At 32.3% G+C, this 24,865-nt stretch overlaps 2 long non-coding RNA genes across 2 annotated transcripts; one reads left to right on the top strand and one right to left on the bottom strand.

Annotated features, from left to right (window-relative positions):
* Positions 1 to 9,963: 9,963 nt before the first annotated feature.
* Positions 9,964 to 14,431, bottom strand: LOC143083715 (uncharacterized). The gene is made up of 3 exons (XR_012980852.1): positions 13,859 to 14,431; positions 11,656 to 11,854; positions 9,964 to 10,254 (listed from the first exon to the last, which is right to left on the bottom strand). It is a non-coding gene; the product is annotated as an uncharacterized LOC143083715 (long non-coding RNA).
* Positions 14,432 to 19,653: 5,222 nt separating this feature from the next.
* On the top strand, positions 19,654 to 24,865 carry LOC143083716 (uncharacterized). Its single transcript, XR_012980853.1, has 3 exons — positions 19,654 to 19,750; positions 23,393 to 23,481; positions 24,366 to 24,865. It is a non-coding gene; the product is annotated as an uncharacterized LOC143083716 (long non-coding RNA).

Here is a 24,865-nt window from a genome sequence, read left to right on the forward strand (position 1 = left end):
TCTTTTAAAAAAAAATCATCCTTCAATAGTTAACATACTTTCAACTAAGCTCTAGATGCCCGCAATTTTGCAGGTATGTTCTAGTATATTTTTTAGTACATTCTGGTGGCTCTCACAATATATTTACACTTTCAATTAAAAACAAATCTCGAAAATCGAAGTTGTCTTACATGTTTGCTCTCAAGTTTGAATTCGTATGTAAAAAGTACAAGATGTTTTTTAGAAAAAAAGGCAATTCCTTTGATGGGAAGATATACAAATACATATGACATTTGTTTAGCGATTTGCCAGTTATTTTTATATATATTTTTTATTGTTTATACGGCAGGGGATATCGAAATAAATACAGGTCCAACGCCCGACTCATCAGATAACTGCTTGCATAATGATAGTTCAACTGATATGTTGGATTTTCATCGACGTTATAAAGATCTTTTGACTTTTTCATGTTTAAATATACAAAACCTTCTCCCTAAAAAATCAATAGTTGAAGCTGAGCTGGGGGACAGGGACATAATCTTACTTACCGAAACATGGCTTAAGTCCGATATTGCTGAAAGCCAATAAAAATTAGATAATTTTAAAACTCCATATCGAAAAGATCGGGATGGTGACAAAATTGGTGGTGGGTCCTAGTTTATGTAAAAGAAAATATACCCCCTTTCAGTTTGCTAGTAAATAAATATATAGAAGACGATAATGAAAAATCAAACGCATTTAATCTCTTCTTTTGTAAGCAAGCGACCGTTGATGATTCTAAAGCGTCTTTTCCTAATACCCCCCTGTCCGATGATATACCAATCTTAAACAATATTATAATAACCGAAGAGGAAGTGTTTGATTACTTGTCTACATTAAATATCACTAAAGCGACGGACCCTGGTGAAATTAGCGGTAGTCTTCTGAAGTATGCTGCTCGAGAGTTAAGTAGGCCCCTGGCTAAGCTATTCAATAAATCTTTAGCAAGCGTTATACAAGTTTTCAAAAGTGCTGATAGAGAACTGGTGTCAAACTATAGGCCGATATCACTTTTGTCTATCATTGTTAAAAGTATGGAACGTTGTGTTTTTTAACCAATTCTTTAACTTTTTGACAAAAATTTATATAATGACAAGTAATTACAACTTTAAAAAAAATGCAGGACAACATTTTTCATCCCCCCCCCCCCCCCATAAAAATCAAATGGTAGCTCCCTTAGTGACGATGCTCGGAGTATTTATGAGGTCGCTTTCGTTAGTATGGTATTTTATGAAATTTTATGCGACTGATGACAATTGTTATCCATTCGTTTGATATGTTTGAGCTTTTGATTTTGCCATTTGAATACGGCCTTTCCGTTTTTAATTTTCCTCGGAGTTCGGTATTTTTGTTATTTTACTTTTATTAGCACTTTCTTGAAGCTTTTTATTAACTAATTTGATATGATAATTGTTTTCCAGCTTAATTTTAATAATTTTCATATACATTTTTGTGTCCCTTTTCTACCCTTTTTCCCCTTTCTCCTGCCCCTTCTCTCTTTTCTCCCGCCCCCTCTTCTTTCTCTCACCCCCTCTCTCCCTGTCTCCCTTTACCCTGTCCGCCCCCTCATATATGGATATTGATTTTGTTTAGTATACCTGTTTTTTTTTACATGTTTGTCTTTATTCTAAGTTTTGTTCACATATCATAATTCAATTTGACAGATGAAAAATAAGCCATATCGAGTAAAAGTCAGTGGGTCAGCAAATTATCACAAACAGTTCACCGACATAGAAACAGGTCCCAGGTAAGGGGAGTGCTGGCGCCTTCAAACTAGTTTAACCCCGCCACGTTCTATATGTGCCTGTCCTAAATCAGGAGCCTGTAATTCAGTGGATGAGGTTTGTTGCTGGACAAAATGTATATCATATTTGTTTTTCGTTCATTATTTTGTACATCAATCAGGTCGTTAATTTCTCGTTTCAATTGTTTTACATTTGAAATTTCGGGGCCTTTTATAGCTGACTATGCGGTATGAGTTTAACTTATTGTTGAAAGACGTACGGTGACCTATAATTGTTAATTTTTGGGTCATTTGGTCTCTTGTGAAGAGTTGTTTTATTGTCAATCATACCACATCTTCTTATTTTTATATAGACTAGAAGATGCCCGCGAAATCGCGGTACAATTGGGCAAGTGTTGAAACAAAGAGTGTGGACACAGTAATAAGGTGGACACAGTAAGTATTTAGACACGGTTACTGCATTTAATTCTATTGAAAATGAGGAACATAATGCAAAAGACCCCATTCATCTCGGTTGGAAAATAAAGATATTAAATACCCTAGTAAAAAAAGTGTGGCTAAGTGTGATTTTCAGTAGTTATTTACTCTTAACAAATGTTTAACTTAATAACCTTATGAGCTACGTAAAATGCGTTGACATTATCGAAGGGATCAAAATTTGGATTTCGTGGGCAGTACGTCGACTGAGCATGCGCGAAAGCGTATCAGACACGGATCGATAACGGTCTCCGAATTTGGATATTTTCTCGAAAATTGCCGTTTTCTGTGGAAAAAAAGATTGTTTCCAAGACAAATTTAGGAAGTAAAAAACACTACATTTATATGTCATATCACAAATATTTCTGACTTTGTATGGTTTCAGAGGAGTGGCGGCTCAATGAAATCGGTCTCTTCCTTTAGTAGCATAGAAATCTATTTCCTATTAATTTTGCAAAATTGAAAATTCAAAACCTTACCTTTTTAATTATCCCTTTTGCTGTTTTCTTCTTTAAACCGCCAATGTATTCATACGTGTAAAACATATTTTCACATTGGTTGTATTTTAATAACGTGATTTTTCAGTAGAATTTGCTTTGCGAAGTAAACACGATAAGTTGTAGATCTGAAAGATACTGAAGGGACATTCATACTCATAAGGCCGTGTCTGTTTTTTTCTTTGTTTTGCGTCAACTGATTCTGAGAAAACCTACCAGACAGCAAGGAAAAAAAACACACACAAAGAAAATAACACAAGAGTCTGCTTAAGTTCTGGACTGATTAACAGTGACTTTAGATCAATACTGTCATATCTAAGTGAAAGAGCAAACATGACAAACAGGAAATTTAGCAATGTACAAACTTGATATGACTATATTCTGAGAAATGGCCTTGGTATTTCAAACATTTCCCATTTATACTGAAGCCTTTGAGAAGAGACATGTTTTGATCTGAGATGTGTCATGTTGTATTAAAACCTAATATGTATAATCAATAATTCCCTGTATCAAATCAATAATGCTTTAAGCATGAATTATCTCCCATTTGCAGAGTTATCTTCCTATAATTGGAATACTTTATGTAAACTTTTTGGCAATATATTAATATTTTGTTCTGCATACTTTTTTTTTCAGAAAATAAACTAATGAAATTATGTTTTATATCTTAATATCTTGTGGAATTAAAAATGTACATACTAATTTATCCTATCTTATCAGACAGTAGATATCATTTAAAGAAATTTATTAGAAATATTTGCAAAAACTACTATTTTTCATTTAAAAAAGTATAAAAATTTATTTCAATTATAAAATAAGATAACTGTGCAAATGGGAGGTAACTCTTGCTTCAAGCAAGTAAGGAACGCCTACTGTAAGGGACCGTTCAATATTTATCAGATGGATGGGCCGGTGCATTATTTATATTGATTCATTAAAAAAGTTAATGCCCATCCTTTTAAATTCTGAAAAAAAGTCCTTGCCCATCTAAAAAAATCTATAAAAAAAGTCCTTGCCCCTCTAAAGCTTAAAACAATAAAAAAATTTAAAGTTCTTTTTCTATTTGAAAGTTTGCAGGTTTATGTCTTGAAATCAAAGAATAGACTTTGGTGTAAATACAAAATTTAAAATGTGCTAGTTAATTCCATTTATATATAAATATTTAAGTGTGTATCAGAACCATACATTTTATTGTTTTTAAAAGCAGCGTGAATATACATGTATATATTTGATTTTATATTTGCAGCCTCAGATAAATATTGATTTAAAATAAAGGAAATAATTTAAACTAAGGGACAATAACTCTTGGACTAGTAAAAATATTATCATATGCTGAATTACTAATTATTGTCTTAATAACACAGCATGTTAAATATAATTCAAATACCAATGTCCCTTTATCTAATCTTTCAAAAAAGAAATTATGGTCTTTTTAAGCAATTTAGGCAGACATATTTTTGACTTTGATGCACCCTTTTTCACCTATTAATTAATTCCGTACATTTGACAGTAAAACACCAAACAACCTGGCATTCTGTAAGATTAATATATAAATGAGATAGCTGTAGAGTTATATGAAGATCTAAATTGATTTGAAAAAGTAATAAAAAAGTTTAAAGATGACTATCCAATGATTTGGCCTAGACTGAAAATTTAAACTTTTTTTAACCTTTTTATTAAATCCATAAGAATGACACCAATTCACCAAACTACCAAACAACCTGGTATTCTGTAAGATCAATATATAAATGAAATAACTATAGAGTTTCATGGAAATCCATGTTAATTTGAAAAAGTTATAAAAAAAAATTAAAGATGACTTTCTGGATTTAGCCTAGACTGAAAATTTTAGTTTTTTTAACCTTTCTATTAAATCCATAGAATGACAGCAATTCACCAAACTACCAAACAACCTGGTATTCTGTAAGATCAATATATAAATGAAATAACTATAGAGTTTCATGGAAATCCATGTTGATTTGAAAAAGTTATAAAAAAAATTAAAGATGACTATCTGGATTTAGCCAAAACTGAAAATTTTAGCTTTTTTTAACCTATTTATTAAATCCATAGAATGACAGCAATAAGCCAAACTACCAAACAACCTGGTATTTTATAAGATCAATATATAAATGAAATAATTGTAGAGTTTTATGAAAATGCCAGTTGATCTGAAAAAGTAATGAAAAAAATTAAAGATGACTATCTGGATTTAGCCAAAACTGAAAATTTTAGCTTTTTTTTTAACCTATTTATTAAATCCATAGAATGACAGCAGTTCACCAAACTACCAAACAACCTGGTATTCTGTAAGATCAATATATAAATGAAATAATTGTAGAGTTTTATGAAAATGCCAGTTGATCTGAAAAAGTTATGAAAAAAATTAAAGATGACTATCTGGATTTAGCCAAAACTGAAAATTTTAGCTTTTTTTAACCTATTTATTAAATCCATAGAATGACAGCAATTCACCAAACTACCAAACAACCTGGTATTCTGTAAGATCAATATATAAATGAAATAATTGTAAAGTTTTATGAAAATCCATCTTGATTTGAAAAAGTTTATAAAAAAATTTAAAGATGACTATCTGGATTTGGCCTAAACTGAAAATTATTGTTGAGACCATGTCCCTTATGTTTTTTGTGCCTGCAAAAGGAATTTCCTCCACACCGATAAAATTGAAAGCAAATATTTTTCAAATAAAATAAGTTCTAGCCCATCCACTATATATATTAAAAAAAGTTCTCGCCCATCCAAATATTTCCACAAAAAAAGTGCTTGCCCCGCCCCATTTTGCACCGGCCCATCCATCTGATAAATATTGAACGGTCCCTAAGACCTGTACCAAGGAAGAACCATTACAAACGATCTCGTTCGCCGGCACATTTATACTGGCCATTTCTGCTGTCACATGTATCGAAGTCAAGATCGCTTAAACGCTTTAAATAAGGAGCGTACTTGTTATTTAAAGCGCAAAATAGATTTGAGTATAAGAATACACAAAAACACGGCTGGAAAAACCCGGAAAATACGGATTTTCTACTGACGAACAAAAAAAAGTTTGTGTTTGTTTTTGACACAAATTGGCCGAAAACCTACCCGCACGCGGACGCAAAACAAATAAAAAAACAACTATGGCCTAAGCCAAAGATAAACTGACAACGCCATGGCAAAAAAGAAATGGCCAAAAGACAAACAACAATACACAAAACACAACATAGAAAAAAAAGACTATGTATCACGAATCCAACCAAAAACCGGGGGTGATGGCAGGTGCTTCCTAAGGCTAAGCAGATCCTGCTCCACATATGGCCCCGTCGTTAAAAAGAGAATTTGAATAACACCTACCTTAACCATGTTAACGTAACTTGTACTCAATATTTTGACAAATGTGTTACTAAATTGAACAAGAGGCTCTGAAGAACATGTGTCGCTCACCTATGTCTATGTACCTCTTCAACAATAGACAGTCTCCGACATTAGGGACTAGAATAGAAATCAAGAAAAAAATTCGTGTCTTGCTGATCATTTTTGCAATATATCATAGATTTCAGATATTAGGCAAAACCGCAAGATATTGGTAAACATCGTCATTAAAGGGCAATAACTCCGGAAAGAAGTCGTTTGATGATTTCGACTATGCAGACTTATTTGTAGATCTTGTCTTGCTGATCATGTTTTGCTATTTAAAGTATCTTTTTTTTATTTATTTTTCAAGATAACGGGCACACATTTTTAAAGATGGTAAAATTTGTCATTTAAAGGCAAAAAGTCCGAAAAGAAGTCGTCTGATAATTTCGACTATGCAGACTTATTTGTAGATCTTGTCTTGCTGATCATGTTTTGCTATTTAAAGTATCTCTTTATCTTTATTTATATTTTTTCAAGATACCGGACACACATTTTTTAAAAGATGGTAAAATTTGTCATTTAAAGGCAATAATTCTTATGAAAAGTCATCTGACGATTTTGATGTAAATAGACAATTATAGGGAGATCAACTTATTCTGAACATTTCTGCCAAAGTCAGATTTACTCTTTTTATAGCGGTTTCAAGTTAAGAGACAAAACATGCATTTTACTCCTATATTCTATTGTTAGCCGTGGCGGCCATGTTGGATGACAAGCGGAGTCTTCGGACACATTATAAATCTAGATGCCATACTGATGATTGTGGACAAAATTGGTTAAATATGGCCAGGTAGTTTCAGAGGATACGATTTTTTAAAAGTTAACGACGGACGACGGACGCCAAGTGACTAGAAAAGCTCATTTGGCCCTTTTGGTATTTTGTCTGTCAACTAACTACACTCAAACTAGCGAACATTCAAGCTAGCGACTGATTAAAATTACAATAAAAAACTAGGCTAGCGAGCTGTAAGGGAAAACCACAAATTTGATACTATATAAATTATCAGAACATTTTAAGCGACCAATATGATATGTATCGATTTTTAACGTTAGGCCACTGATGTATACATAAAGTTAATAGGTTGGTTAATCGATATATAATGGTCTGGCAAATATTTGATGCATATTCAAGATGAGACAAAATTAACATTTTGTTTAATACGCTAGGTTGTCCTCCAAGAAAGGTAGCCTGGAAAGAAGATTGTAAAATTTGACAATGTGCTGTGCAATCAAACTACGTACAGTGATCGTTTCCGTTCCGGAACTAGAGTAGTATGCGGACCCGTATGCGGATCGAAGCTGGAACTGACGGGGAGTTTACTGTGCAATGGGTCTCATACAGACCCCTTAACGAATTATAGGAATGACCATATTTCTTTATCCGGGTCAACGCATTTAGGTCAGGTTAGATACGGAAAGTGCATTACGAGGACTTCTAAGATAAACAAATAGATTAATTTTTCAATGAACTAAAACTCAGTAATATAGTTTAGTTTATTGAATAAATGCACATTTATACCCCAATGGGGTTGAAGGCATACATAAATCAACACAATACACCATACAAAAAGAACAACAAAAGAACAAAACATTATACATATATGTATCTATCATGCAGTTGTTGAGTCCACCCTCCTCAGTGGCAATGACTTTTTAACAAAATATATCTTTCACACAAGAAAAAACATCAATCTGGTGTTTGTTATTTATATTTTGCAAAAGATTTATTTGCTATTTGATTTATATAATTATCAACCTAAATCGTTCAGCATTTTTGGAAGTAGATCAACAATAACAGTCAATAGTAGGTCACTGTGACTTACATGTCTAGCTTCATTTACATTGATGACTTACTCGAGTTCTATCTCAGGAACTATAAGTTAAAGAATTAACTAAACTTGAGTAATACATTAAAAAGAACATAACACGCTTAAGACTTACACAAAACATTAGACAGTATAAAAGACCACACCAACAAACACCTTCCCAAAGACATTGAGTGAGAATAACACATCCTGGTCTAGACAGCATTAATAAGCTCGTTAAATGAACGAAACATTGGGTTAAATTTTGCCAGTTGTATGTGCGCACAAACCCTCCCTTACCTTTGATATATGCAGTGTAAAGAGAAGTTTTGCAACCAGATAAAATTTGGTCACTGATCTACTGTTCATGTTTTATTTACTTTAGTTAAAGAAACGTCCATGTTAATATCTACACGATTTCTGGTAAACGTCTATTACAAGGTATGTTCCAAATATGCTGATACATCATAATAATGAGGGTCTTTATTTGGGACCTTTTATTTCTTTATTCTTTAATTGTTCTATCCATTTCTATCTATCCTTTATCTATTTTGCCAATCATTCTCTATTCTGTATATTTCAGGATTTTTTTATTTGTCTTTTTTTCTCGATTCTTTTTGTGTCTTTTATTCTCTCTTCTGTAAACGCCATCCAGACCCGTATTCATTTACAAACAAACATGCTCGTTGTGTGTCGCTTTACTTCCCTGTGTAGTTTATCCATAAATAAAACCAATAAAAATGGTGATGAATTAAAAAAATATTTTTTTCTATTTTCATACATTGTAATTTTCTCTATTATAACTTTTCGTGGGGACTGCCTATTGCAACAAAACCCGATATGACCTTTCTTTAGTTTCATCAATTATATATTTTCTTCATTATATTTTTTTACAGACTGAAATAAAAAAAACATTTAAAAAATGCAGTAAACGTACGAGACTAACCCTATGACTTACATGTTGTTTTATATAACAAAAAAAATAAATGCATGGTCATAAACAAAAAAAAAAGTAATTTTTAAAAGAGCATGGAACATTTGTTTAATCTCACGAAACTATTACTGCGAACAACTTTTAACGAAAAAGCAACAACCTATGTCAGATTGTTTGGACTGTTTAACGTTTTCTTATGCAATTTAAAGTTCATATTAATTTATAACAATTTCAAAGTTACTTTGCGTGTTGTTCCACTTTTGTACATGAGTGGTAATCCCCACCTCTTCCGCATGTTCAAGTTACCGATTATTGTCGGTTCAAAATATTTACACATACAAAAAAAATAAAAATGTAGTTTTTTAACGAACGCAATCTATGAACACTGGACACTTTTAATTTGCAAAACACTCATTTGCAAATCCGCCGCCGCCTCAAACAAGAGCTACAATATCATGTATATAACCAAAATATGCAGAATTACATGGGATTCAATAATTTCATTGGTTTTCTACAGTTACTTTCATATTTATTTTGCAATTTGAATTATAAAAACATGGGATTTTCAATATCCCATGGGACAGGGCAAAATCCCATGGGATTTACCATTATCCCATGGGATTTTGGTTAAATCCCATGGGATTTTTTTTTGTCCCATGGGATTATTGTAGTCCCATGGGATATTTGTTGTCCCATGGGACAAAAAAAATCCCATGGGATTTTTATTATCCCATGGGATTTTTAATATCCCATGGGACAAATTAAAATCCTATGGGATTCTAATTGTAAATATATAGATATAAATAAACAGTAATGTGTATGTTACAATGTATTCTATTTGGTAGTAAATTATTATAAGATGAATCTTTTTAATTGAATATCTTTTTTTCTTGGGAAATGTTAATTTAGCATATTGTTCTTTAACTGTTCAAAACTAAACTTTTAAACAACAAAGCAGATAATGTAAGTACATGTATCAATATATGTTTATTCATGAATTATAGAATACTTTCTTGAAACACAATTATTTGCCATTTGAAATAAAAAAAAAAAACTCTATTGTTAGGCTTAACATACTAGTAGCTATTTAAAGTAAATCTATTTTTTTCACAATATCCCTCAACACAAAACATTAATAGTTTCTTATCATCCAGCATTGTTTGATGGTATAGTCCACTTTTTGGACATTCAGCACAGAACTTTGACATTATTGTGGTTTCAATATTTTTTTGAATTTAAAAGAACTTCAAATCATTGACTGAGTGATGAAAATAATAACTGATCCAACTTTTTTCTTTGAATTTATTCTGGTCTTGTTTCTATGTTTTCTCCATTTATTTTAGGTGGTGAATTTCAATCCTTCTGAAAAAGAACCAATAAAATCTAAAGTAATGGATTATACAAAATTGTTTTCATACATGTAGCAATAATATGATTTTCAATAAAAATAGCTATGCGGTATGGATTTTACTGATTGTTAAAGGTTGTCCAGTGTCATCAGTTGCTAACGGCCTACATCCTTTTGTCTCTGATGGAGGGTTGTCAAATTAGCAATATACCACATCTTCCTATTCTAATACCATATAACAATCAATTAATTTATTCTTTATAAAATTTGGGTATTTTCCCAAGTTATATACATAATATATATATATATACTGTAAATTCGGAATTAATGCAAGTTTTTTTTTATTGCGAAAAATGCAACGGAGTTGTAAACGCAATAATTTAAACTCGTATTATGAAATATTTTATATGGATTAACCAGGATTTTTCAAAATCGTAAAATTTAAAATCGCATTTAAGTCTAAAATGACAGAATCGCAATAATAAATGCACGCAATAATTTATGAATTTTACAGTATAAAGATCAATGTTAAAACTTTAGACAACTATAATAACATTCCATTATTCACAAGAATTTGCAATATATTATACAAAATGCAGACAACAGAAACAATATTTCTTTAAGCTTTTGAAGTTCAGACAGATTTCAATTTGTGTTTTATTTCAATGAAAAAATACCTTGAACATATTGGAAATTATAACATTGATACAAACAAAATATGTATGTTTTATCCTTTTTTTTTTGTGTTGTTGGCTTGCTGTCTCATTTTAATATACATTTAAACATACATCAATAATCTTCTTCTTTATTAAAAGTAAAAATGGGATATTTTTGATTTTGATATCCCAAAACATTATAGTTCTATCACATAACTTATTACCAAGTTCAAAAACACCAATGTGTTTGATATTAATTCTAAGACATGTATAAATGTTCCAGACCATATCAGTATTCGGATCTTACTTTTATGGTCCAGAACTTACAGTCCCACCATATGTGTACAGTCAGACCATTTAAGTATACTTGTACTGTCTGGTACCAGCTCAACCAAACCTGTGTTTTTATTTTAACTGCAATTAAACTTTTTGTATTAATCTATTAAAGATTTCAGTTATGTTGATCTGTACTGTACATTTGTTTGTAATAAACTTGACCAACTTCTTAAAATTTGGCAGACTGTATGCGTACAGTCCAAATACTTGTTTGTTCTGGAACATAAACATGATTAACAAGCATTTGGCAGGATGTCATGCTAAAATCCCATTAATATTAGTACTAAATTTTGAGTATATACATGTAAATCCACAAGTTACTTACTGAAATTCATGGTGAACACTCACCAAAAACTTACAATTTAGAGGAAAAACTGGAAAGATGAATGCACTAACACTATCAAAACAGAGCATAAAACTTACCGAAAAACAAGATGTTTTACATTTATCCAGGAGCAGGATAATTGAAAATTTGTTTTTTTCTTTCTCTGCTGTCCATCATATAACCTTTGAATTCATTCATGCAAAATATGAAAATCTGCAAAGGTAAGACCTAGAACCTCAACTTATCCACATTTTGAATTTTGAACTGCATACTTGTCCTTTTCATCTTGCTGACAACCTAAACATAAAAAAATGATAAAAACATAATTCTAGATTGAATTTGTGTTTTTATTTTTGTTGGTACATGTACAAACAATTTTCCCAACTTTAAAACGAAAACATCATCACCAAAGAGGAGGTCATACTAACCTCCGAAATATTTAAACAAACCGAAATTATTACTTGATTAAGATCTTGTCGTAAATTAATGGCATAGATACTCTTATTTTTGAAAACTTGATGTCTATTGCATACTTATATTCCTTTGTACGAGAGTATGCATATTAAGATGGACTCCATGGACTTTAATGTAAGCATGATTAATTTTACAGTCACTGACAGTTTTTCAGCTCTATGTGTACATTTTGAGAGAATCTTGCAATACTGTATATTCTGATATTCCGAACTTATTGTGAGGTTTTTATTAATACAACTGAAAGCTGTATCTCGTTTTCATTTCTGATACATATTTATGAGCTGAAGACCAGTGCCGAATTTTTCTCACTGCATTGAAGACCCATAGGTGACCTTCGGCCGTTGTCTGCTCTTTGATTGGGTTGTTGTCTCTTTGTCAAATTCCCAGTTTCCACTTCCCATTTTATATCATGTATGCTGATTTTTATTAAATTACAATATTCATTCATGCAATTTTGTCTATTATTGAAAATACGATAAGCAAAAATAAATGCACAAAAAATTTAACATTGTTATATATATGTAAAAGACTTTTTTTTAAATTCAAAACAGTTGCCTACACTGTTAATTTCCTTGTTTGATTTCATATTTTTAAAGCCTTTATAGCTAGCTAGATGGTATGCCGGGGCGGATCCAGCCATTTTAAAAAGGGGGGTTCCCAACCCAAGACAAAGGGGATGATCCTATATTCATTTGATTTGTTTTATTGTCTCATACAAGAATGTATATGGTTTGACGGTGGGGATCAGGGATCCTGAAATTTTTTCACCTAACCACTGGATGACAGGGGATCTCAACTATTTAAAAAGTTTCTCAAACATGTGGGGGTGGGGGTGAACCCCATGGACTCTCCCTATATTTCCTTTGATTTGTTTTATTGTTCTATACAAGAATATATAAATATGGTTTAGGGGTGGGGATCTTGACCGTTTACAAGTTTTCAAACTAGAGGGGGTGGGACTTCACTTTTATTTTATTTCATTATTAATTTTATTGTCCCCGACAAGAATATATATGGTTTAGGGGTGGGGATCTGGATCGTTCACAAGATAATAGCACATTCTCAAATTGAACAGAGTGGGGTAACCCCCAAAGACCTCCTTTTAATTTCATTTGATTTGTTTTATCGCCCCATTCAAGAATATATATTGTTTAGGGATGGGGATCTGGACCGTTTACAAGATAATAGCATATTCTCCAATTGAAAGGGGTGGGGATTACCTCCCATGGACTCACCCTCCCTTCTTTCTTCCCCCCGAAATACCTTTTAATAAGCCCCAATGCACAGATAGTTCACAGTATTTTTCCTTGATTTACACTAAAGAATATACACTATACAGGTGTAATTTTTTTTTTAAAAGATAATACAACTGAAGACCACCATGACCACAGTGGTGGATCCAGAATTTTTCATAAGCGGGGCCCACCGACTGCCTAAGAGGGGCCTGCTCCTGCCATGACTTAGTGATTCCATTATCCATATATAATCAACCAATTCTTTTCCCAAACAGGGGGCCCTGAACTCTTGATTCCCCCTTTTTTATCCTCATTTCAATCACCCTGATATAAATTTAGTTTTATCACTTACAATAGGAATGGTTTGAATTCCCCAATAATTCTTATATACCATTAATATCAACATATTTCATTTTTGATAAATGAAAGGCAAAAGTTTTCTATGGGTAGAAATGGATAGTGGGAAGCTTTCAGATTCACACCATGCCGGTGGCTGTGTTCAAAGTGCTGGGTTTTTATGACCCTCGTTGTTTGCGGACTAACTATTTAGGCCAGTGGTGGATAATAGTGTGCGTGCATTAATCTTCTATACCTTCTTAATCAATATATTCAAATACTGACGGCAAGTGTTGTAATGATGTATCAATGTCTTTTTGAAATCACCGTGCTATTTACATGTGGGATCGAGAATGCAGGGGAAGGAAACTTGTCAATTATGTTTATTTCTAAGCCAAAATAAAATGAGCCGCCGTAAAATTAACCTTGGGTAATAACAGTGCATGTAAGGCTCGTCTCGGAGGGGTGTCTTTTTTTCTGTCTTCTTTTTATGCCCCACCTACGATAGTAGAGGGGCATTATGTTTTCTGGTCTGTGCCTCCGTTCGTTCGTCCGTTCGTTCGTCCTGTTTCAGGTTAAAGTTTTTGGTCGAGGTAGTTTTTGATGAAGTTGAAGTCCAATCAACCTGAAACTTAGTATATATGTTCCTTATGGTATGATCTTTCTAATTTTAATGTCAAATTAGAGTTCTTACCCCAATTTCACGGTCCACTGAACATAGAAAATGATAGTGCGAGTGGGGCATCCGTGTACTGGGGACACATTCTTGTTTTAGTTATATTTTTAATAACTTACACTTTTTTCCATTATTCTCTTTCTTTCACTATTCTTTATTCCTTTTTTTTCTTTGTCCTTTGTTCTCTATTCTGTTAATTTTTTTGAAAATTTGAGTTGTAAATTTTCCTAAAAAGTACTTATTTCCGTTCATCTATTATGGGTATAAACTAAACTGAACAAGAAAAGTATTAGTAAACAGACAGAAAGTCCGACGTTGAATTAATTATTTTACAATTAATTGTTTAAATATATATATGAGAGAATGTTTTAGGCGAATTTTCTTTAATTACAGATAAATGTATGTTCAGGAAATGATTTATTCTTCGGGTACGTCTAAACAACCGCTCAGGACCTCCTGAGTGCACTCAGGACATACAAAGTGCACTCAGGACCCATTACCGTAATCATATCTGCACACATGATGGATGTTTATAATACGCTTCTTATTTTAGAGTTAAATTTTGATAGAAGTTGAAATCGCAGGGGCGGATCCAGCCATTTTAAAAGGGGGGGGGGGTCCTAACCAAGGGCAAAAAAAGGGGGGTTCAACTACATGTCCCCATTCAAATGCATTGATCGGCCAAAAAAAGGGGGGGTCCAACCCCCCCGGAACCCCCCTCCCCCCTCTGGATCCGCGCCTGAATCGAACTTACAAATGGAAGTTTTTAACGACCTTGACTGGCTATACAGCCCTTGCACGGTCGGTTGAATCGAACTTAGATAGATATGTTAATTCTTATAAAATAATGAGGGCACGTGTCACTGATTACACAACTACTGAGCCATGAATTATCCAATCAACAAAATTGATTGGATTATCTTTATTGTTTTTTAGGAATTGTATTGTTTAGTTCAGTTTTACCTTTAACATGAATTTGCATATAGAAAAAATAAAACATATATCTCATTCGATGTGCTTTTTCAGTTTATTTTTCATGATGACGGGTAAATTAATTTGTTGTGTTTTGCAGTTCACGAATAAAGAAAATTATTTTATAGTTGCGTTTTTTTTTCTGTAACAAGTTCGATTTTTGTTTTTCAGTGTGATTCTTTTCTCTATCTCTCTCTCTAAATCAAGTTTTTAAACAAACACAATGTTGACTGAATATCAAATTTTATTACATTTGATTTCTTTATTCTCAACAAACCATTATACAAGAGAAGACAATTATGTACAATATTCAGTTTAACCTTAACGGAAATCTGTGCACGAAGACTTAGTCGTGGTTTGAACGGATTTCGTGTCAATAAACTGTCTTCGAAATAGTCTTTCTTTGTTAATGTTTGTGTCATTTTGGTCTTTTGTGGATAGTTGTCTCATTAGCAATCATACCACATCTTCTTTTTTAAAATTTCTCGCTACTACAATCTAACTTACATATTTTTTAGAAATAATTATACCCAAAATATCATAATTTTCATAAAAACGGAGACGAAAACGGAGACAAGTTCATTTTCAGAATTTATTTTCGCATTGAAATTCGTTTCAGGCTTGTGAAACTGGACAAAACGACTTTAATTGGAGAAAAAAAACTTAATAAAAACGGATTTCTTAAAATATTCGTATAACTCAAAAATAAAATTCCTGGACAAGTTCGATAAAAATGAGAAATAACATCTAACTACATGTATATGAGTTTGATTGTTTGAAAAGTACGGCTTTTACCGTTTAGAACGGATTCCATATACAAAACTTTAATTAATATAAATTCTTTTAAAGTATGAACATTTATAATTATTTCCCTTTTCAAACTCGTGCAAAGAATTAATTACTGGTCCAGGACATGATAATAAAATTAAGAATAAAACTTAAAAATTTATGGAACGAAATTTTAATAAAAGACGAAAATCTTAAAACATCGTGATATTCATTCTAGACGTCACAATATTACTTCCCGCATGGTCACACTGTACTAACAACACAATGTATAAAACAACAATAAAGATAATTCAATTAATTTTGTTGATTGGATAATTCATGGCTCAGTAGTTGTGTAATCAGTGACACGTGCCCTTATTATTTTCTAAGAATTACAAATTCTACCAAATTTAACTCTAAAATAAGAAGCGTATAAAGAATATATGCATCCATCCTGTGTGCGATGACTATAAAGGGTCCTGAGTGCACTTCGTATGTCATGAGTGCAATCAGGAGGTCCTTCAAGCGGTGTTTAGACGTACCGTTATTCTTCTGGAAGCTTCAATTTTTTCTTATCAATAACTTTTACACAAGGAGACATTTTTTTTTGACAGCATGAACCCCAGTTAATGAGCAAACACAAATTAAGAAAAAAAATCGTTTACAATTAAATTTTATAGAAGGAAAAAAGGGGGAGGGGGTAATAAACAAATTTTATTTACGCACACATACTTTTAAACAGATTTGCATATGTAAGCTCTCTATAGTTAATGTTAAATTATTTCAGGAGTTTTGAAAAAAAGAATATTATATACAGTTTAATTTCGACTAAAATAGTGATTCTTTTTATAGATTTGGTACCTCAGTTTCGACTCAACATTTCATTTTGAATTGTTAGATGGCAAACTCTTTAGGCGAATATTGTATCTGTTCTTTATTTAATTATGGTGATATTGGCGATAATATTCATTATAACAAGGCCTTGTACAAATCCTTGATTATAGAATGTTTGGTAATATAAAAAGACGAAAGTAGACAAACCCTAATTATGCAGGGTTTCACAAGTTGATCTCCAAGCGGCCCACATTTAACATATAATAAGATCTATATTTTTCAACGTTTTCAAAATGAAATAACTTGAATTGAAAATTTCCCAACTGTGAAAATTTGTTATTTCTAAACGTCTTTTATTATTATTTCGGAAAAAAAAATTATTTAGCATATTCATATATTTTCATAATTTTTTCCGCAAAACCTTTTTTTTTGCAAAGTTTACTTCTATATGTTTTTAACCATCACCAGCGACTTATTCTCTGCCATCACCAATTAGTCCTAATTATTAAAGATCAATTGCCCAAATTCAAATGATGATTGGTATATCGTATTGAATATGACCATCGGTCATCCGTGACGTATCCCAAATAACGACGCATGCCGATAGATAGATCATAGTTTATTAATTAGCGTCTCGCAATTTAAATTTCATCAAGGGGACTTAATTAAACCAGTTACTATACAAATCTTGAAAAAACGATGTACATGTACTTTTTAATATTTTTAAAACAAATTACGAAAACGTTTAGTGTAAAAATCACCGAATATAAATGTTTCTTTCTTGCAGGTTTTGGCATTTGTAAATAACATTAACGTTTTGGAATTCTGATGCAAAAGACAGTCGATTCAAACTGAAATAACTTCTTTAAAGATGGTTTGATTTTTTCAGAGACACATATATTATATATGTCTCAATACATGTATTATATGTCTCTGATTTTATCAAAACAAAAATTACAAAATTATAAAATATGTTAGTTATCGAATGTATACCCTGAACTCTTACTATTATATATACATGTCCTAAGTTACTTAATGTCCTGTGTGCAACCAGGAGATCCTGAACGGTTTTTAAACGTACCATTATTTTATATGCATATATTCAAAGCTGTTCTTAATTATATGCATACTAGGTATCAGTGGCGGATCCAGGGGGAGGGTTTCGGGGGTTGGAACCACCCCTTTTTTTGAACGATCAATGTATTTGAATGGGGACATATGGTTGGAACCACCCCCTCCCCCTTTTGTCCTGGGTTGAGACCCCCTTCTTTTCAAATGGCTGGCTCCGCCGCAGAGGTATATTTATATATATATGTGTGTACCAGCCCCCCTCCTAAATCTTGGGAAACAAATGGTAGATTATATAGGGAATCACGGAAGCATGACTGGACGTGACCCCTCTAAGGCAGTCAATGAGTCCCCACTTATGAAAATTTCTGGATCAACCATTGCTTAGTTCTAGTTATCTTAGGTCCTAGTGTGAAATAATGCCAATAGGTCTTTTAAAACACATCTTTATTCATACATGTATATATACGTTTTCTCACGGATTTGTTCATGCAATATTGGAATTATGTTTACTCAATGCGCAATTACTGAAGTTTATATTTGCTACTTTTCTTCTTAATTTCATATAATTTTCTTTTTTATTTTTTTCTTCGAAAAATTAGTGGTGTTGAAATAGGGAATGGACACAGATACCTTATCACATTTAACCAAAGAAATGTTGTATAATGTCATCAATCTGTATTACACGTAGACAGGATGTTCTCTAGAAAACTATACGTTATACACACACGAGAATACACGCACTGTCGTAATGGAAAATTACTGTATGTTATAGTTACCTGTAATCAGCTTTGCAACACCATGTCATGACAGTTCAAAAAGATTTTCTTCAAATCAAATTGGAATATTCATTTTTTCTGTAAAATTTAAAACTTTAAAAAGTAAGACTTTGACAAAATTATGAAATAGAAAGAATTGAACAATTTAAAATCGTATTTTAACAAAGATTTAGATATAATTTTACAACGATCCTTAAAAAATAACCAAACAAACGTTGAATCAAACGATATGAACCTACGCAGTTTTATATTAAAATACTGACACACACCAGTTTGCCATCTCAGTATGCAAGGCAAGGGTGCTTGGTGAGGTGCTGGAACTTGATGTACATGTATCATTAAGTTAATACAGTTCTGTTAGTATTGACTGCCTTTTTACAGAGACTTTCTATTCTTACTGTTATCAGTTAGTATAGACGGTTCCTGGCTTAGAATGATTCTCTGCTCAGCAAATAGTGCGTAATTAGCATTTGAATCAAATTTCTTGTAGAAGTAAAAAACACAAATTAATGTATTTGACAACTTTATTCAGGAGCACAGTCTATATTATCCGGCGTAAATAACTTCGAGATTTATGTGGAAGTGTACTCTGCTGCTCGATCTATGCTAATCGATGTTCCAGTATATTTCATATTTATATTTATTCGTGAGGCCTCGTCATCGTTTATATTCACTAAAAGCACAGTCGCCTAAATATTTTATATGGCGAAAAAATTGCGAAAATTGGGGGAATAATATATTTTTAGTAGCATTATTATTTTAGAATCTTAAGAGGTTGCTTGCAAATTTAACTCTAAAATGAGAAGTGTATGACGATCTATAACGAATATATACATCCATCATGTGTGCAGATACGACGGCGACTATATAGGGTCTGCCATGAGTGCACTTTGTATGCCCTGCATGTGTGCACCCAGGAGGTCCTCCTGAGCGGTGTTTAGACGTACCGGGAAAATCTGATCTGATTCAGGATCAATTCATCGGTTACACTCCCCTGTCACCAGTGATTCTTTTTTGCTGACATTCTGAAAAAGTATTGTGTAGTCCCTGTGTAAGTGTTGACTCTCAACTTGCACATGTGATTTTTTAACACTCCCTGGACTTCTGCAAAAACAGAAAGTCACAGGACATTCCGACAAAAAGTCACAGGACAAAAAGTCAAACACATGTCAAACTCAGGCATAAAGTAACAATTAAAGTTAATAGGACAAAAAGTCACAAACAATTTGTTGACAATTGATTGAATATAAATGAAAAAAGATTTTGAAATATCTTCTTTTTATTACATATATTCATTTTTAATTTTAGGAAATTGTTCATAATATAAAAAAGAAGATGTGGTATGATTGCCAATGAGACAACTGTCCACAAGAGACCAAAATGACACAGACATTAACAACTAGAGGTCTTTACGGCCTTCAACCATAAGCCAATATAAAGAAGGTATGGTATGATTGCCAATGAGACAACTGTCCACAAGAGACCAAAATGACACAGACATTAACAACCATAGGTCACCAAACAGCCTTCAACAATGAGCAAAGCCCGAGGTAAAGCCCATACCGCATAGTCAGCTGTAAAAGGCAATCATACTATATCTTTTTTTTTATATTTACATGTTAAAAAATGCATGCAAATGTAATCAAAAGCTGCACACAAACGTAATGATTTTTGTGCGCAAATGTAATGGTAATGTGCGCAAACCTAATGCACTGATTTATTTGTTTTTAATAAATTTTAATTTAAAGTTGCTACATCATGTTCATGTATAAAACTTCAAGAAAAATACAAAAAGAGTGTTTTCTTGTTCAAAGAAAAATAATCTCAAAACTAAATTGTGACTTTTTGTCCTGTGACAGTGTGTGACTTTTTGACTGTGACTTTCTGTCCTGCATTCAGATTGAATAGGGGAGTTTGGTTGACCCCGCCTCCCTCTATCTGAGACTACTATCTCAGTGATGAGCTTTATGTTTCATGTACAAATGTATTGTGCTTGTCATATATATGTATGTCGGATAAAAGCTCTACAGACCTTTAATATGTTGTATTGTTATATGTATAACCGACAATAAATAAATAGCCCCTAACAAGTAAGAATTAGGTTACTTCTTTTTGTTTTGACATCTTGCATGGGTTTTTATAGCCCCGTATTAAAATTATGCCCCCACTTTAAAAAAGGGGGGGTATACTGTTTTACCCCTGTCTGTCCATCCATCCTTGCGTCAGTCAGTCCGTCATGTCCGTCCGATGAATATTTTTCTTCCCATTTTCCTTAGGAACTACAATAGAAGGATTTCTGAAATTTGGTTTCAGGGTTAAATAAGTCAGCTATACCGTGTGATGCATTTTCAGATTCATCACTCGACAACTTCCTGTTTTCCCAACACTTGTATGATTTTACACATGATAGCCAAGTTGAAAGTTGAAAACTAACAACCTAATTTATGTACAAAAAAATTGAAAAACAGATATGTTACACATAAACAAACGACAATCACTGAATTATCCGATCCTGACTTGGAACAGGCACAACCATAACAAATTGGCAGGGTATAAGGAACTTTGAAAATATTTAGTTTTTGTGGTTTGGTCAATTTTTCGGATACTGTAAGCAATAAGGCCCCTTTATTTAGTGAATGAAATAATTGTAAGATGCACTTAGCTGTCTGTCATATTTTATATGAACTTGACCTCATTTTCATGCATGGTTCATTGGTCAATGAAACACTGCATTGTTTTGTCAGTTTATCATATGTTTAAAGTTACAGGTAGATTATATTTGGTAGATATGAAACAATTGTAAGGTGTGCATGTCTGAATGGCAGATTCATATATAAACCATGACCGCATTTTATTGTTCTTTGGTCAATGATAAGTTTTCTTGGTTTTGTCATTTTATCAGGCCACATTTAAAAGAATGTCTGTTTCCCCTCCCCGGGTCTACCCTTTGTAAACAGACCAGGAAGGCAGGTTTTTTTTAGCTCACCTGACCTGACAAAAATCTTCTCCTCTGAAACTACTTGGCCAAATTCTACCAAACTTGGCCACAATCATCCTTGGGGTATCTAGTATAAAAAATGTGTGGCCTGACCTGTCAAACCAACCAAGATGGCCGCCATGGCTAAAAATAGAACATAGGGGTAAAATGCAGTTTTTGGCTTATAACTCAAAAACCAAAGCATTTAGAGCAAATCTGACATGGGGTAAAATTGTTGATCAGGTCAAGATCTATCTGCCCTGAAATTTTCAGACGAATCGGACAACCTGTTGATGGGTTGCTGCCTGTGAAATGGTTATTTTAAGGAAATTTTGCAGTTTTTGGTTATTATCTTGAATACTATTATAGATAGAGATAAACTGTAAAAGCAATAATGTTCAGCAAAGTAAGACCTACAAATAAGTCAACATGATCAAAATTGTCAGTCGACCCCTTAAGGAGTTATTGCCCTTTATAGTCAATTTTTAACAACTTTTCATAATTTTTTGTAACTTTTTTAAAAATCTTCTTCTCTTTGCCAAATTTAACCAAACTTGGCCACAATTATCATTGTGGTTTGTAGTTTAAAATATGTGTCCGATGACTCAGCCTACCAAACAAAATGGCCGACATGGCTAAAATTAGAACATAGTGGTAAAATGCAGGTTTTGCTTTATATCTTTGAAACTAAGACATTTAGGGCAAATCTTTCAAGATTTAAATGTTCATCAGAATAAGATATATCCCCTCACAAATTTTCAGTTGAATTGGACAACCTGTTGTTGGGTTGCTGCCCTAAAATTGGTGATTTTAAGGTAATTTTGCAGTTTTTGGTTATTATCTTGAATACTATTATAGATAGAGATAAACTGTAGACAGCAATAATGTTCAGCAAAGTAAGATCTACAAATAAGTCAGCATGATCAAAATTGTTAGAGGACCCCTTAAGGAGTTATTGCCCCTTATAGTCCATATTGAACAACTTTTCGTCATTTTTGTAACTTGTATAAAAATCATTTCTAAAACTACTTGGCCAAATTTAACCAAACTTGGCCACAATCATAATACTAGGGTATCTATTTAAAAAAAAGTGTCTAATGACCCCGCCTACCAATGAAGATGGCCGACATCAGTAAACACATTAACAGGTGAGCGACACAGGCTCTTGAGAGCCTCTAGTTTTTTTTAACTGGATGTGATTGTCATAGCATGGTCACATGAATGGTTTGACTTGTCCAGTCCAGGCCACTTATCAGTTGTTTGTGCTCAATTTGAGTGTATTTATTTAGATTATCAATCCTTCTGCTTTCAAGCACTTTCCAAAAATGGAAACAAATTATTTTCAGGAAAAAAATAATTTCGATTTTTTTGTGGAAAATAATTTTTTGACCCGGGCGCTTATTTTTGACCCGTGTGGGGGGAGGGGAAACAAACATATTTTTAATTTTGGCCTTAGATTTTTTAAGCATAGGTCTACTTGTTGTATGGAATGACTACAAGGTATCATATAAAAAAAGATGTCTGCCTGCCAAGGTTAATTTTACTGTGACCTCATATTCATAGAATAATGATAATATTCATGATATTGAACAGCAAGAATGATGAGTAAGTTGATGTTATATACAAATAAGACAAAATTTTCAGTTGCCTACTAATTATGTAATACATGTAGTAGTTATTTTTGTCATTAAATGATGTTTACCCTTTTATGTGTAGGGCAAGAACATGAAAGATAAAGGGGGAAACTATAAACAGAAGAAATTATCAACAAAATAAGATTTACAGAGGTCAACAAAGCCTAAATGGTAAGTCCACTGTTATAAATTTTTTTGTCCTTGAATAATAATTAAATATTTATTAAAATAAGATGTGGTATGATGAAAGAGAAAACTATCCATCAGAGTTCAATTTAGTGGATGTAAGCATTGTAATTACTTATTAGAGGCCATTGATGACCTGTAAGTAATGAGAAAACCCATACCCTATACATGTTATAGTAATCTATAAAAGTCAACACTAACCAAATTTGAAACAGAGCATCAATTCAAACGTCAAATATACCAGACTAATTTATAAAAACAAAAAATTATGAAAAATAAAAATGACGGGTATGAACCAACATCAACCACTGAACTATGTACAAGCTCCTGATATTAGACAGGTATAATATGGCTGGGTTGATATAAAAATAAGAAACACTTAGCAGTCTGATTTCCAATGAGACATTTCTCCAATAGAGATCAAATGACATTTAAGGAGGCTCTAGGGTATAACAATTTCAGAAAAATGTTTTAATACTTTTTTTTCATAACTCAATTTATTTATATCTTTATCATTATACATTATATGGTACACCAAATCATCCAAAACAATCAATTCGGTTTGGCCCCAGATGACTTTTAAAATGCATATATCATTGAAAAAGCTCCAAATTATCTCCCTTTGGTGCAAAAAAGCCATTTTTTGGCATTAAAAATGTAATATCTTATTTAACTCATCGGTGGCCTATATTTTTTATTATAATTTTAAATAAGCTGTACTTTAACTAAACTATTATAAAATTTAAGCGATTTCTGTAATTTAGTACTTGAATATTTAAATGAAAGTTTATCATATTAATCATAAACATGATAAAATAGCCATTTTATTGATCTCTTCACTGATAATATTTGAGTTTGTGTATTTGTAGGTCAGAAATCTGGATTTTCATGGTCATCATTCACAGATCAATACTGAACGGAAAACTTAAAGCTGATATTTTTCTCCATAGTGCGACTTTTTTATTAATTTGAAATGGAACATGTTTTTTCCTACATTTATTTGAAAGAGGAAATTTCAACATGATGACTATAAACAAAAAGGAGTCATATCATCACGATCATTGATGCACAAGAACTTGATCATATAAATACAACAATGTAATTATCAATTGAAAGATGGAACGAATGAACAAGATATTAGAATGTTGTTGTCCAAATAAACTTGCTTTGTCTTCTCATTTGAATCTCTCCATTCAATAAAGATGTACAGAGGAAGATCTTTGAAGAACAGATTGAAAAAATGTTTTGTCTAAGAATTGCAGGAATATTCTAGTGAATGAAATTATTTATTGACTTCACTCTTATATAGTGGACTGAATAATTGTACATAGCAAGCTGTGAATAAAGAAAGCAAAAACTTTAACAAAAA

This window comes from Mytilus galloprovincialis, chromosome 7, assembly GCF_965363235.1.
Source record: "Mytilus galloprovincialis chromosome 7, xbMytGall1.hap1.1, whole genome shotgun sequence".
NCBI lineage: Eukaryota > Metazoa > Mollusca > Bivalvia > Mytilida > Mytilidae > Mytilus > Mytilus galloprovincialis.